Below are 15,502 nucleotides of genomic sequence, written 5' to 3' on the forward strand. Positions count from 1 at the left end.
AAGCGAACTCCTCTTTATATGCTTGTCATGTATGAGTCTCAGATTGGGCTCATACTACTCTGACCAGTAGAGGTCAAGTTTCAGTAAGGAGAGCCTGTGTACTCCAGTCCTATTGATTCATATCTGTTCAGTGACACCCAAATTGAGCTCACTCTTGTAAAAACTCTGTTTTGAAAACATAATAGAGAGGCTACCACTGAAGGCTAGACCAGGAGACGTAGCCCAGGAGCATTAAGTGAACTCCTTATTAATCTTGTTGTATTTACATGTTTTCCTGTTGTGTTTTCTCTAACTGCTTCAGTTTCTATGTATTTCGCAATCTTATCGATCCGTTGCATAAAGTAAGATAGGCACATCCATGCACATGAGTCTGTAATACCTTTAATTCTTTGTCTTGGATAAATTCCAGATCAAAAATGGGTTGAAGGAAAAGCCTTTCCAAGAGCTACAAAACAAGTATTAGATGGTTTCCTCTATAAAGGATTATTTTTTCATTTTGTTGTCCCACATGAGACATTTAGTGATCAAGGGGCCCAATTCACATCTCAGCTCATTGATAAAATTATGAAAAAATTCAATATTAAACATCAAATGTCCACCCCATATCATCCACAAGTGAAATAGATAGGTAGTGGTGACAAACAAATTGTTTGCAACCATTTTGACCATAATTGTTTCGTGACATCATAAATACTAGGAAAAATACTTTCTAAAACATTTTGGACCTATTGGACAACTAGGATAAATACTATTAGATTCACCCCATATGAGCATGTGTATAGTAATAATGTATTTCTTCCAATTGAATTTGAAATCAACACATGTAAAACTATAGTATAAGTGGGGTTGAACCTCCAAGGATCATAAAAAAATCAATTATATCAAATTAGTGAAATTAATAAAATCCATGAAGGCACTATATGGTAGACCACTCTTGTTCAACAACAAAGATCTAAATGACTCATTGGATTCATCAAGAAAACTAAGGTACTAGCTAAGTTCTCCTAGAAAGAATAAATCTTGATTATGGAAAACTTCCTAAGGAATAATTGAGAAAACTATGCTTGAAAAACATTCTTCTAGAAGGAAAATTTTGTGTCAAAAAGAAAAAAATAAGAGAGAGAGAAGGAAGAAATGAGACATCCTTCAATGATTAGGTATCTTGAAAATATTAACTTTGTATTAAAATAGGATCCTTGGGATATTTCAAGATGTATAATGTTGTTCATCACCTTTCCACAATTATCATTATCGATCTATCTTCAAGGGAAGACCAAAGGATAGTGTACATTTGTTTATTGTAGTTTTTTATCCCAAAAATATGGGCTATGTATTAAATATATAAATAGAAATTATTGGTTTCTTAGTAGGTGTGTTGTAGGGTTTTAAATATGGTGGTTGTAGAATTGTAAGCGCGATGTGTTGTGAATGGAAGTATTGAAAATCTCCTAAATAGGGTAGTTGAATCCAATATGGCATGGGATTAATGAGCATGTCTTCTCACAATATCACCTTAAATGAATACTTATTTATAAGCAAGTGTCGGTGTGCTTCGTGTGCATTTTTTGTTTGAAAGAAGTTGGCTCTACATAAAATTAATATCACTCATATGACAACTAAAAGGTTTTATTATTTAATAATTTGAGTAGTTTTGTTATTAAAAAACGAGGGTTATCAACAAGGCAATTAATGGGTTTTTATTATTTTATTAAAAAAATCAAAGGTAGTCTTATTATTAAAAAAATTAAGGGGCATCGATAGGGTAATTAATGGGTTTTTAATAATAAAAAATAATTAGTAACCTCTATATGCATTTTCTTATTATTTTATGTTTGGTAGCACGGTCAGTTATGTCACCCTTGAACAAAGCACTAAAATGAGTGTGTTTCTCATCATTGGTTAGTTAGTATGGCTTATAGGAAATTGAACCTTGTTATAGAGTCTTTCACACTCCCCCAATTGGCTACTCTTCCAATCATGTGGAGAGTTTTTTGATGCCTCTTGTATCGCAAACTAATACTTTGTTTCATTCTTAAGTCATTTATGTCAAGTCACAAAATGTGTTGTCCTTATGTTCAAGGGAAGTCTATATAAATTTGATAGAAATTGCAACTGCTCAAAATTTCAACCTGAAAACAAGAGACACAATTCTCTTCTACTGATCTGTGGAATGAAAATCACAATTTAGAAAAACATACATAGACATGCTATAAGAAAAACACAAATACACAATGATTTCTAGGGGAAGCCAAATGTGAAAAAACCCTCAAGCCTCTTTTCATTAATCAGATGAATAGAGAACCTATTACAATTTATAGCTCCAACTCTAATCTCAACCTACAAAAGAATAACAGTTCTCTCTGCTCAATAACAAGCTATGGCCAAAAAGTATCCAATAATTTTCTCATTAAGCCTCCTATTTCCTTTCACAAATCTTGAGGAAATTATCCCCTATCATTTAGGAATTTCCTCAAATTTTATTGCGCAATTTCCAAGGATTGATCATCTGATCTCTTGCAACACCTATACACTCAAACTAGTTTACAATTTTTGTTACTCTGCCTTGTCATCTCCACTTTAGCTGAGGAACTCTAATTCCTTGCATGCACTAGCTATTTTGGGTTGATTGATCAGTTCACTAACAAATCTCTGAGTTATATTGTTTTCCCACTACACAGCTGACCTTCAACTGACTCAAACAATATTTAGAGGTTAGTTAACTGAATATAACTGAAAATAGTTGAACTAGATTACTATAATTTAGAAATCACGCATGCATAATTAAACTCCAAGCCCTCTAACTTGAATTTCCTGAGCTAACTAACTGACATGATCCATGTCACACTAGTTAACTGCCTCCAAGTTATCATGTTGATGTGGAAATTCAATTTACTTAATTTGACTAAGGCTAAAGTCAAATTGAGCCTTTCTTGCTACATTTTTTCAACACTCCCACTTAGAAAGAAACGGATTTTCAACCACCCCCATCTTGCACCTGTGGAATTCGAAATTATCTCTTGACAATTCCTTTGTCAATATGTCAACATATTTCTCCTCAATTGGAATGTACTATAGCAACATAAATATCCTTTGCACACAGTCCCGCAAATGATGATACCAAATATGAATGTGCTTCGACCTAACATTAAATATCAAATTCTCAGATAGCTTAATGCAACTCTAATTATCACTATATATCTCTTCTAGATCCATCTCTTGACTGAATATTCCCACAAGTATTTTCCTCATCCATATTTCTTCACTTGTTGCTTGGCTTGTAGCGATGTATTCAGCCTCTATTGAGCTTAGCGCCATAGACCTCTGCTTCATGTTGTACTAGGAAATAGTTGTGGACCCAACGCTGAAGATAGCACATGATGTACCTTTCCTGTCAAATGGACTCCTTGCCCAATTTGCATCTGTGAAGCCCTGTAGCTTCACTCTTGTTGTCTATTTATACCATATTCCATATTCTATAGTGCCTCTAAGGTAATGTAACACATGCTTTGCTACCTTCCAATATAATTTGGTAGGCCTCACCATAGCTTTACTAAGTTGGTTGACTGCATAGCACATGTTAGGTCGTGTGTTCATGAGATACATATGTTAACCCACAAGCTGCTTGTAAATGGTAGCATCAACCTCTTCACTTGAAGTGGAATTCTCCTTCCTCCAGTTTATAGCTAGAGGTGTGTCCATGGGCTTACAATTTTCTATGTGAAACCTCTGAAGTATATCGGTAGCATACTTTCTTTGAGACACAAACAATTCACCATCACCCTACCATACATCCAGCCTGAGGAAGTAATGCATGAGGCCGGTGTCTTTCATCTCATATTCCCTTGCAATATCCTCTTTTCAAGGGAGGGTCAGCTAATCATCGCCTATCAATATTAAATCATTGACATAAAAAAAAAGAATAAGTAACTTACCATCTAACACAATGTGATAAAGGTTTGCATCTTCTTCACTTTTGGTGAAGCCCAAACCACTAAGATAACTGTCGATCTGAGTATACCATCCTTGGGTTCCTGTTTGAGACCATACAATGCTCTCTTAAGTCTGCACACATGCAACTCTTGATCATATGTATCAAATCCTTTCATATTCTGTATGTAAATTTCCTTCTCAACAACACCTTTGAGAAAGGCGTTCTTCACATCCATCTGGTCAATTTTCCACCCCATCTGCACAGCCAATGATAGAATGGATTTGATTGAGGAATATCTTACAACTAGTGCAAAAGTTTCCTCATAGTCAACTCCCTCTATCTGAGAGAAACCTTTGGCCACAAATATGGCCTTGTACTTCTCTATGCTCCCTTCCACTACATGCTTCACTTTGTAGATTCATCTCAAACCAGCCACTAATTTCCCTTCTAGTCTCAGCACCACCTCCCATACACTTTTCTTCATGATGGATTTGTATTCTTCCACCATGGCATCAACCCAAACAGGTTGAGCAACAGTTTACTCAAATGAAGAAGTATTTGTCTCAATTATATTTTTCATGAGATCCATGTAACTAGTGTACCTATCAGGTGACATCCTCTTCTTGCATTGTGATATGGGGGCTCCCACATTATCCCTTGCATCCTGCAATAATCTATCAACTTATTTGGTTCTCTTTCTCCCCTCTCTGGAAGATTATGGTTGATTGGGTGCCTCCACTCTGCCTCATGTTTGATCCTCTACATGTGGTTGCTACACAACCTCCTGAAGCTCATCCTGAGGCTCCTCCTTTGGAGCTAGAAGCTCCTACTCCGATGGGATACTCAGCTCTTGTTCCAGAGAAAATATCATAGTCTTTTCCTCATCTAACTTGACATCTCTCCTTACCATTGTCATCCTAAGTGAAGGAAAATACACCTAGTAATTGTGTGGAGTTTCGGTGTATCTTATAAAAACTCCCAAATCTATTGTAGGCTCAAGTTTATTCCTTGAATCCTTGGAGACATGACAATAAACTGAAGCTCCAAGAATTTTGAAATGAGACACATCAAGCTTTCTCCCAGAGAAATCTTCCTTTGGTGTGATCATACCAAGTATCCTATTAGGACTCTGGTTCTACAAGTAGACTGTGATGTTGCATGCTTATTCCCATAGATGTAATAGCACCCCCTAATCATGCAACATGGCCCTTGTTGCTCCCACTATCTCATGTTCGTCCTCTCATCTACCACATTATGTTGTGGGTTATGGGGTGATGTTAATTCTCTTTGAATACCTTATTTCACATAGAAATCCTTGAAGGCCTGTGAAACAAATTCATCTCCATTATCTCTCCTGAAAGCCTTCACCTTCTTCCCAGTCTCCCTCTCAACTAATGCCTTCAACTCAATAAATTCTTAGAAAACTTCATCCTTCTTCCGCATGAAGAAGATCCAAAATTTTCAAAAGAGATATTGGGCACAGCCCAACTTGGTATAGTTTTGGTCAAAGACTCTGCATTTTGAGGAGCGAATCATGCAGAGTCCATGAATTTATATTCACCACGCAATGTTTAGGGGCTTTGGGGTGTGTCAAATCCCCTCATTTTGTAACAAGTATTGGGTGTTAGTTCATTGTTTTTTCGAATCCATGGTATGTGGACCATGGTCTTGTAGTAATGAAATCTATATAAGGAGATGTAATACTTTTTCGAGTAGTAGTAGAAATCATATATGAATCATTGATATTTTCTATCTTTAGTCTATATTTTTGGGCCTGAAGGAAAGGCTCTACCATTGAGTGCGTGGAGGCCTGGGAAGAGTCTGTAGCTGAGTGTGCAAATCATCTGCAGCTAGGTGCGTAGGTGAGAATTTGTATGTAGTGAAAGAACCATCTTAATAAATAAAATTAGGTTTTGGAGAATCCTTGTGTATCTATGTTCATTATATGTGTTATACATACTGTTATGCATGTTTTCATTGAATTATGTGAAAGAATACATGCGATATTGTTCTTTGATATGTTTATGTGGTAAGTGAAAATATGTAAAGTAAATCATCGGCGTAAAGTCTTTTATGTATGTGAAGTTGTAGATAAGTATAAAACATAAGTAAACACATGGATGCCACAGCGTGCATATCCCTTTGGCTGTAGAAACCTAGTTCTACAACCTCCCATAACCGCTTTGGTTGAGACTGAAATCTGCTTGCAGGTCATTGTCGAAAGGGCTAGTTGTTGAGGGTTTTGTTGGCATGTAGTACACTTTGAACCTAGGTCCAAGCCCCTTAAGACAACTAATGGTTATGTTGTCGAGACCAGGATTTGTTTGAGGAATATGTTTTGGCATCCATCGAAGAAGGAAATATAGGAGCGGGTTGAGCTAAAAATATCGATAATTTACAGTTCATGAAAACAAAAACCCGCAATTGTCAACTTAAGCATGGTTGCATGATCTAGGTGGATATTGGTGGCCACCTACTTATTCCTCTTGGACCCTCACCATTGTTTCTTTCAGTTTTTCAATTTCTTTAATTATAGCATAGTTTACTATTTTTGGCATTTTTTTGGTTCCTGAACTTCCGGAGTCAGTTTGAGGCCCTAAACGACGTTTTTTTGGAAAAATACCTTAGTGATTGCTATAGCAATCACATCGACTGTTGTAGTCCTTGGAGAGATCTTTCCAATGAGGTATCATATGTGCCTAACAGAGATAATATGACCAAGTTATGACCCTGGAAAGTTGGTTACCCAACTAACCCCAACGGGACCCATAAACTCTTGGTGTTACATCTCCTCGGGTTAGGGTTTTGGTTGTTTAGGGTTTTCTCTTATTGTTCAATAATAAGAAGGCACTTGAGCCTCATTGTAACTCAGTTCAAAGGCATGTAGCTACCAAATCTCTTCTCAGAGATAAGATACCATCACCCGGGCTATCTTATTTCCTTTCTATTTGGAAGCATAGTTCAGTATTTTTATATTAATGAAATAAAGTGTTTTTATGCTGCATCTTTGTTTTTATGATCATATTTTTAATTTTTTGCATTCATGTTTAAGTTTAGATCAGTGGTATCAGAGCAATCTACTCTTTCTCTGTTTTCTTTGCATGTCCCCAACGAAGTCAGGGTATAAGGAGATAGGGCTCGATCTAGTTGAGCCATTGCAGGATCAACCTCTCAAAACCTGACAACCTCCCACGATGGAAGAAAATAAATATGAGGGGGCAAGAGATCCTTTCAAAATCTTGCTTGAGGAAGCCCTCGAGTGACAGAGGGATGCGATGATGGATAACTTTGCCCAGATCCTTCGACGGCTACCCACAAGCGATGCATCTTCATCCAACAACCACTTTGGAGACGCCATTCCTTTTAAGGTACAAGTTAACTTCAATATTCCCATATTTTAAGTCCTGACAGATGAAGATGTCATGGATAAATGGTTAATATATTGGAAGGATATTTTTCAATTCGTGACTTTTCCAATCGAGAAAATAATACTTTTTCACTTCTCAAAGCCACCCCACACGTCAAGGACTGGTGGGAAACCTACTGTGAAAAAAAGGACAAGAGTGAATCCTCGTTGTTTTCAGCCACACCAACTTGGAATTATTTATGATATGCCATCAAGGAACATTATTACCTTGTCAGGAGCTATGAAGAAATATACATAAAGTGGACCACACTACGGCAGGGAAGGGACCAAGATATGTCAGGGTTCACAAATACTTTCCATACCCTTCACGCAAAGTTGGGTATCAAGGATAATTAGTGGAATTTGGTGTTCAAGTACTGCAGTTATCTACATAAGTACATCCAAGACAATATGGAGTTCCTGGACATCTCCTCACTCGACGCGCCGTATCTATACGTTGTAAAGATTGAGCAGAATTTTAAATAGAAAAAGTGGGACTTTGGATCTGCGAATCAAAAGTAAGGGAAAGGCACCCCCAAACCACAAAACAAAGGACAAAACCAAGGTGGGGCTACCCAAGACAACGCACTGAAGCTGCAATAAAATAACAACACCATGAATACAAAGAAGGACAAGGGAAAATGGTGTGAGTTCCATAAGAGCTCCACTCAAAATACAAGTGAATGTCGGGCCAAGCAGTCACTAGTGGTGGAGCTGAAGGCTTCCAAATCAGACGCAGGTTCTGACTCTGAATCAAAACCTGATAAGGGAACTTCCAAAGGGAAGCAGATCATTGATGTAGAGCCCAGTGCCACCATGGTGACCATAAAGATCTAGAAAATTGAGCCTGAAGATCCAGAGGAGGGGGAACATCTCTTCCACTCACAGATGTGGGTGAAGGGTTCTCTGTCACAGTTCATTGTCAACAACGGGAGCCAAAAGAACCTCATTTTAGTAGAGGTCATGAAGCGACTGGGCCTAATGAATACAACACATCCACAGTCATACACCATCGGGTGGCTTCGCAAGGATGCAATCTTCGCGTCATCCAGCAGTGTCACCTTCCCTATAGCACAAGCCCTTCACGGATGAGGTACTGTGTGATGTTGCTCCTCTTGAAGTTTCTGATGTATTGTTAGGACAACCATACTTGTGGAAGCGACATGTTGTATATGAGTCTAAACCTCATTCTATGATTATTACTTTGGATAATAAGTTGTAAAGGATACCAGAGGTAGCCCCTCCTACCGCCATATCTTTGATCACTGCAAAGCAATGCAGTAAGATCTTTTCCTAGATCAGGAAATTTATTTTTCTTATGATTTTCCCCCAAGGAAAGAAGAAGGTTGTGGCCACGCTTCCAGGAAGGGCTCCTCTGCACAACAGCAACAGATGGACAAGGTTGTGGAGGAGTACAGGGATATTTTTTTCTCACACACAGGGGTACCTCTACACTGTCAAGTCAAGCACTCCATCGATCTAACCCTGGGTGTGTTGCTGCCCAATGGACCAATCTATCAACTCTTTTTTCTAGAGAATGACGAGATCAAGAGGTAGATTAAGGAACTACTATAGAAAGGGAACATCAAGCCAAGCTCATCACCCTGTAGGAGCTCGATTGTGTTGGTACAGAAGAAGGATGGGACCTGGAGGCTCTGTATTGACTATCAGGAACTAAACAAGATCATTGTCCAGAATAGGTTCCCAACCCCGCGAATTGATGACCTTCTAGACCAGCTCAAGGGGGGGAAATATTTTAGCAAGATTGACTTGAAGTCATGTTATCACTGGGTCCCTATCGAACCCTCCGATGTGTGGAAGACAACCTTCAAATCCCAGGGCCTTTTCAAATTTTTGGTCATGCCGTTTGGATTGATGAATGTCCCTGTAAACTTTATGAGACTGATATACAACATCTTGCGACCCTTCACCAATGAATTTGTGGTGGTGTATTTAGATGACATCTTGATCTTCAGCCAAAGTTGGGAAGAGCACCTCCACCATATTCGACAAGTCCTTCAAACCCTTCGACAACACAAGTTGTGTGCTAACTTGGAGAAACGCACCTTTGGCCTGACCCAGGTTCAATATCTGGGGCACATCATTGATGAGAAGGGTGTGCATGTGGACCCATCCAAGATAAAATTCATTCGAGATTGGCCTACCCCAACCACTCTAACAGAGCTCCGTAGCTTTTTGGGTCTTGCCAATTTCTATCGTAGGTTCGTGTTGGGGTTCTCTCATATCACTTGGGCTTTAAGTCAAGTCACCAAGGGTGGAGTGAAAGAAAAGTTATTTTGACTAGAAACCCAACAATGAGCACTCTCTGAGTTGAAGAATCGCCTCTGCTATACACCAGTTCTCACGTTACCAAACCTGCAACAACCATTTCAAATTGAGATAGATGCCTCTAATTATGCTATTGGTGTCGTTCTTACTCAGTATGAGCATCCAATGGCTTACCACAGTGAGACACTTTCAGACACAGTTTGAAAGTACCCCACTTATGATAAAGAAATGTATTCCATTGTGCAGGCCTGCCGTTAATGGAAGCATTACATTCTGGGGAAGGAAACGGTCATCCACACAGACCATCAGCCTCTACAATCCATAAAGACACAAGGGAAGTTGCAAAATGATCGCCATCATAAATGGTCCACCTATCTACAACAATTCCATTTGAACATTAATTATAAGAAGGGAAACACCAATAATTTCATTGATTGCCTCAGATGACCATCAGTCATGGCGCTAATCACTGTGCTCGACTCCTATGGACACAATAAATCGAGGTGGTTGCATCTTTACAAGAGCGATCCAGAATTTGGCAGCATATACCAGACACTCCTGGAAGGGAAGAAAGTTCCAAAATTTCACCTTCAGGATGCACTGGTATGCCACTTGGGACACATCTGTGTTCCTCAAGTGAGTGTGCTAAGATGATTTGGGAGGTGCACTACATTCAGATCACTGGACATTTCAGAGTAGAGAAAACAGTGGCAATATTGCAGAAGTATTTTTATTGGCCAAAACTTCGTCAAGATGTTTGGAACTACATTAGATCCTCCACCGCCTGCGCCATTCCCAAACCAACCATCAAGAAGCAAGGCATGTATAATCCTCTAGCCACTCCTAGTCGTCCTTGGGAATCTATCTCCATGGATTATATGTCAAGCCTTCCTTCTACTAGTCACGGCAAAGATTGTGTTTTCATGGTCATCGACAGATTCTCTAAGATGGCCATCGTGGCAGCCTGCAAGAAGAGTATCACAACAGAGGCCACTGCTAAGCTCTTCTTTGAGTGAGTGTGGGTACACTTTGGGATCCCATAGTCCATTATCTCAGATCGTTTCAGCAGATTCCTGATTGCATTTTGGTTAAGTCTCTAGTCGATGCTAGATACAAAACTTACTAAGTCCATAAATTTCAATCCCCAAATTGATGGCCAAACACAGGTTATCAATAAGATTATCATACACATTTTGCGCATATACAACTCGAAGCATCCACGCACATGGGATGAAATTCTACCCTGTGTCTAACACAACTACAACAGAGCTCTCCATAGCTCAACAAGCCACACCCCCTTTCAAGTAGGGTTGTGATTTCAGCCATTATGCCCCATTGATGTCGCCATGCCATTTGCAACCACTCAGGTAGATTCATCTCACGTCTAGTCCGAAGCTAAAGGGCTAACAGCTTCATTGAGTGCATTCAACACATCCTCCAACAAGACCATGATATATTGGATAGAGCTAATGCTAAGTACAAGAAATGCCATGATCAGCATCGAGTGTCGCACAAGTTCCAGGTGGGTGACAAATTTCGGCTACATTTGTAGAAGGAGCGCCTTGTTGGACCCCACCGCAAGCTTTGCCCACTCCGATATGGGCCATACACCATCACCAAGGACATTAGTGACAACTCCTTCAAGCTCAGCATCCCATTGTTCCTTGGTCTGCACCTAGTGTTCAATGTAGATCGCCTTCGACCATATTCTCCACCATTGTTGGAAATATTTGACATTGTAGAACAGCTCACACCAATAGAGCTCAACCCGGACTACATGGAACAGTCCATAACTGATCAGATCATGAACACATAGATCAATAACACTTGATAATAGAGGATATAGCTATATCGAGTTGTCAAAGTAGGCTAACTCCTTCACAAAGGCAAATGGCTCACTAGGGACCAAGTTCAACAGAAGTTTCCTCATCTCATGGAGGAACTAAGCGCAATGGGGACCATTTCTTCCTAAGGGGAGAGGAATTATCCAGGTGGATATTAGTGGCCACATGCCTATTCCACTTGGACCCTCACCATTGTTTCTTTTAGTTCTTCAGTTTCCTTAATTCTAGCACATTTTACTATTTTTGGCATCTTTTCGCGTCCTGAACTTTCAGAGCTGTTATGAGGACCTAAATGAAATATTTCTTAGTAATTTATATGGAAATCACATCGGCCACTGTATTCCTCAGGGAGATCTTTCCAACAAGGTATCATACATGTCAAACAGAGATAATATGACCAAGTTACAACCCTGGGAAGTTGGCTACCCAACTAACCCTAATGGGGCCAATAAACTCTTGGTGTTACATCTCCTTGGGTTAGGGTTTTGGTTGTTTAAGGTTTTCTCTTATTGTTCAATAATAAAAGGCCCTTGAGCCTTATTGTAACTCATTTCAGAGGCATGTAGCCGCCACATCTCTTCTCAGAGATAAACTACCATTGCCTGGGCTATCTTATTTCCATTCTGTTTGTAAGCATAGTTCAGTGTTTTTCTATTAATGAAATAAAGTGTTTTTCTCATGCATCTCTGTGTTTATGATTATATCTATAAGTTGTTACATTCTTTTTTAAGTTTGGATCATTGTAGAAGTGTCTCTATATAAAACAACATGAAATCTGCTTTGGTTCATTTCATGTTGAACTGTACGAGTGGGTATCAAAGTTGATCGAGCATAAGACTTGTTTAAATGGAGACGAACCTAAGGAATAGAATCTTGAATGGATACAACGACTCAAGAACGTCAATAACAGGATCTCAAGAGTTGTTTATTTCTAGATCGAGAGCATTTTGGGAGGATTTATTACTGAATTGGAAATGGACATGACTATATCTTACAGTGAAGCTGAGCGAAGATTTTTAAAGGGTTCACGAGGTAAGTACCTGAACTCTTTGAAGTTGTGGATTAAAATGATTTTATGTGAAAAGGGCATACTGCGAATGCATCCATATTAATGTTTAGACAAAGAGGGAATAAGTATGAACCAAGACCTAGATCTACGTGAAGTGGGAAGCGATATAGAGTAAAACACGAACCAAATAACTTTATTGAGACTAACTATAATCCCTTGTTAGGTGGGTTTGAGAGTGAAGAAGAAGGAAGTAACCCCGCAACCCTGTGGCATTCCCCTCCCATCCTGAAGGTGCATCGAAGTTAGGAGTTGAGAAAAATCAAGGTTTCTTTGGGATTCCCTATCCATCTACTCCCCTTATCCCCCATCCCCCTCCCCATAATTCCCCTACACTACCTCCCCATCCCCCTCCCCCTAACCCCCCAAGAAGAAAATTGGTCAATGACATTAAGCTACCTATCTTTAAAGGGCTTGGATCAGAGGATATTGACCAGTGCTGGTTTATATTTGATTCAGTATGGAAAGAAAGACAAATCATTGACAAATATGTAAAGAAGGAGAAGCTCATCATGATGTTGTGAGAAAGAGTGTTGACATGGTACATGAAGTACTCTGTGACTAATCCGGCTACTTCACTGGATGATATCAAGAAAGTGTTGGTATCAGAATTCAAGAAGTCGAAATCATAATCACAGTGTATTACATAGCTGAAGGAAATCAAACATTTGGTTATTGAGTCTATGTGGGAGTTGGATCAACTATTCAAGGTGTTAATGGGACAGGTAAGCTTTAACATACCCCCATAATAGCATAAAGAGTGGTTTATAGCCGCGCCACTGCCACATTTCAAGTTACCCTTGATGCAGTAGAAGATCATGCCTCAAGCTGAAGCATTGGAGATTGTGATGAAACTGGAAGCTTCACTGATTAGAGATACTCATGTAGGAGCACAGCAGATTCAAAGTCAGCTAGAAAACTTGACCTTGGAATTGCAAGATCTCAAGAAAGGTAAAGAAACCAGATCATAAGTACAGTGTACAAAATGCAAATAATAGGTCCATTATAAGGATCAATGCCTGGTGTTCACAGATTACTTGACAAGTGGATCACCTAACCCAGTGAGCCCAGGATTAAGTTTGTGTTTTGCAATTTGTATAACAAGAGGCTAACATTGCTCTGAAGATTGTCATTTATTACAGAAGTACATAAAGACCCCAAAAAAATTGTTTTGAAAATTTTGTAAATTAGTTGGCCATGATGAGAGAAATTGTCGAAGTTATGACTTGATGATGGAGTGCATTGTCGATGCTTATAGACTGCAAGCTGAAGGACATACACATGAGGAGCCAGGCCAGCATGTTGTTGAGGAGGTTTCCAAGGATGACGATGATGAGGAGGAGTATTTGGTTGAGGTCGCGGATAGACTATCTGTTATAGCTGCAGACAGGCAGGACACTTCGCAAGAGACTGTTATAACCCTATGACAACTTGCATCTACTGTAATTATTTTTATCACATGATAGAAGAATGTCTCGTCCTTATCATGAAGATATAGGAAAAAAGGAACCAAAATCTTACAATAAAGCTACAAATGATGACCACTTAGCCAAGGGAGGATCAACCATGCATTGGCATTGTAACAAGAAGTAGAGTTGCGACTAGAGATCATAAATTCGATGGGAAAAAGGAAGTTGAAGCTACATGGGCAAGAAAAACTATTGAAAAACCCCTACATTTGATATTCATAAGGAAAATAAAGTATTCATGGAGGTGAGGAAAATCTTTATGGATGATAGGGCTTCAACCTCTACTATGCAGCCAACTCAGAAGAATAACTGTTAGATAGTACTAGTTGTGACACAAGATGTGGATCTGCATATTTGAAGTATTTTCTATAGACTTGCATGAAATTGTTAAGAAACCATAAAGTTGTAGAAGGATTGCAGGAATTGATAGACTCTTGTGCTTCTAAGGAAGTATCATAGAGCGAGATGTGCACAGTAAACAACCTACATCGACACAAGAAGAGGACTAGAAAGGAAATGAGGCTTACTGAACAAATTGGAGAATATGACATGGATCAGGTTATCTTGGATCTAGGATCTAATGTCAATGTCTTGTTGAAGCTAACTTGGGAATTGATGGGTAAGCAAAAGTTGCAATGGTCACCGATCCAGCTAAAGATGGTGAACCAATAGAAGATTGTTCCTCTAGGAAGGTTTTCAGGTATCACAGTAGACATTCAAGGACTGTGCACTACTACTGACTTTCAAGTGATAGAAATTGTGGATGATAGTAATCTCTATCTTGCATTGCTTGGATTGGATTGGGAATTCACTAACGTGGCTATAATTAACTTGAAGAAAAGGAAAATGATATTTGAAAGCAACAATGTGAGATTCATTGTTCCATTAGATCCATCCGAAGGAGCGAGGTATATTGAACCTATTAAAGAATAGTACAGTGTAGATGACATCGAAAACATTTACCAAATAACAGCAAAAGGAGAAGAATGGATCAACCCTACTACAGATGGAAAATTCTTACACTGCAGAAAAGGAATTAGAAAACTGGAAAAACAAGTTACATGAAGTATCTACAGGGCGATGTGCAAGGATCACTAAAGCAATGCATTGTATGACAACAGAGGTATGTGATTTACCTTTTTATCATGGTTTGGGTAATATCAATATTTTCTTTAGAGATTATGAAAGACAGGTGCCAGAATGTCAGAGATTTTTAGCTTTGGATCTAGCCCTAAGATCTACTCATGCTAAATGGTGGGGTACACATAAGAATAATATCAGAGATTGGCAACAATGTCGAATATTGATGTGGGTAAGGTTTGGTCATGTAGAAATAGAATTGGCAGATAAGTGTGATTATCAAATTGATCCTAGAGAACACATACAACTCTGTATGACAGCATGGAAAGTAATTAGGTGAGAAGAATGGGTGCATGGTTTCACCCATACCTTGGAGACAATTCCTCAGAATTGGTGTTTGGAAACAGAACTGCGACA

The sequence above is a fragment of the Pinus tabuliformis genome, chromosome 6, assembly GCF_031772625.1.
Source record: "Pinus tabuliformis cultivar Carrire ecotype Pingquan chromosome 6, CPIR1, whole genome shotgun sequence".
In the NCBI taxonomy this organism is placed as follows: Eukaryota; Viridiplantae; Streptophyta; class Pinopsida; order Pinales; family Pinaceae; genus Pinus; species Pinus tabuliformis.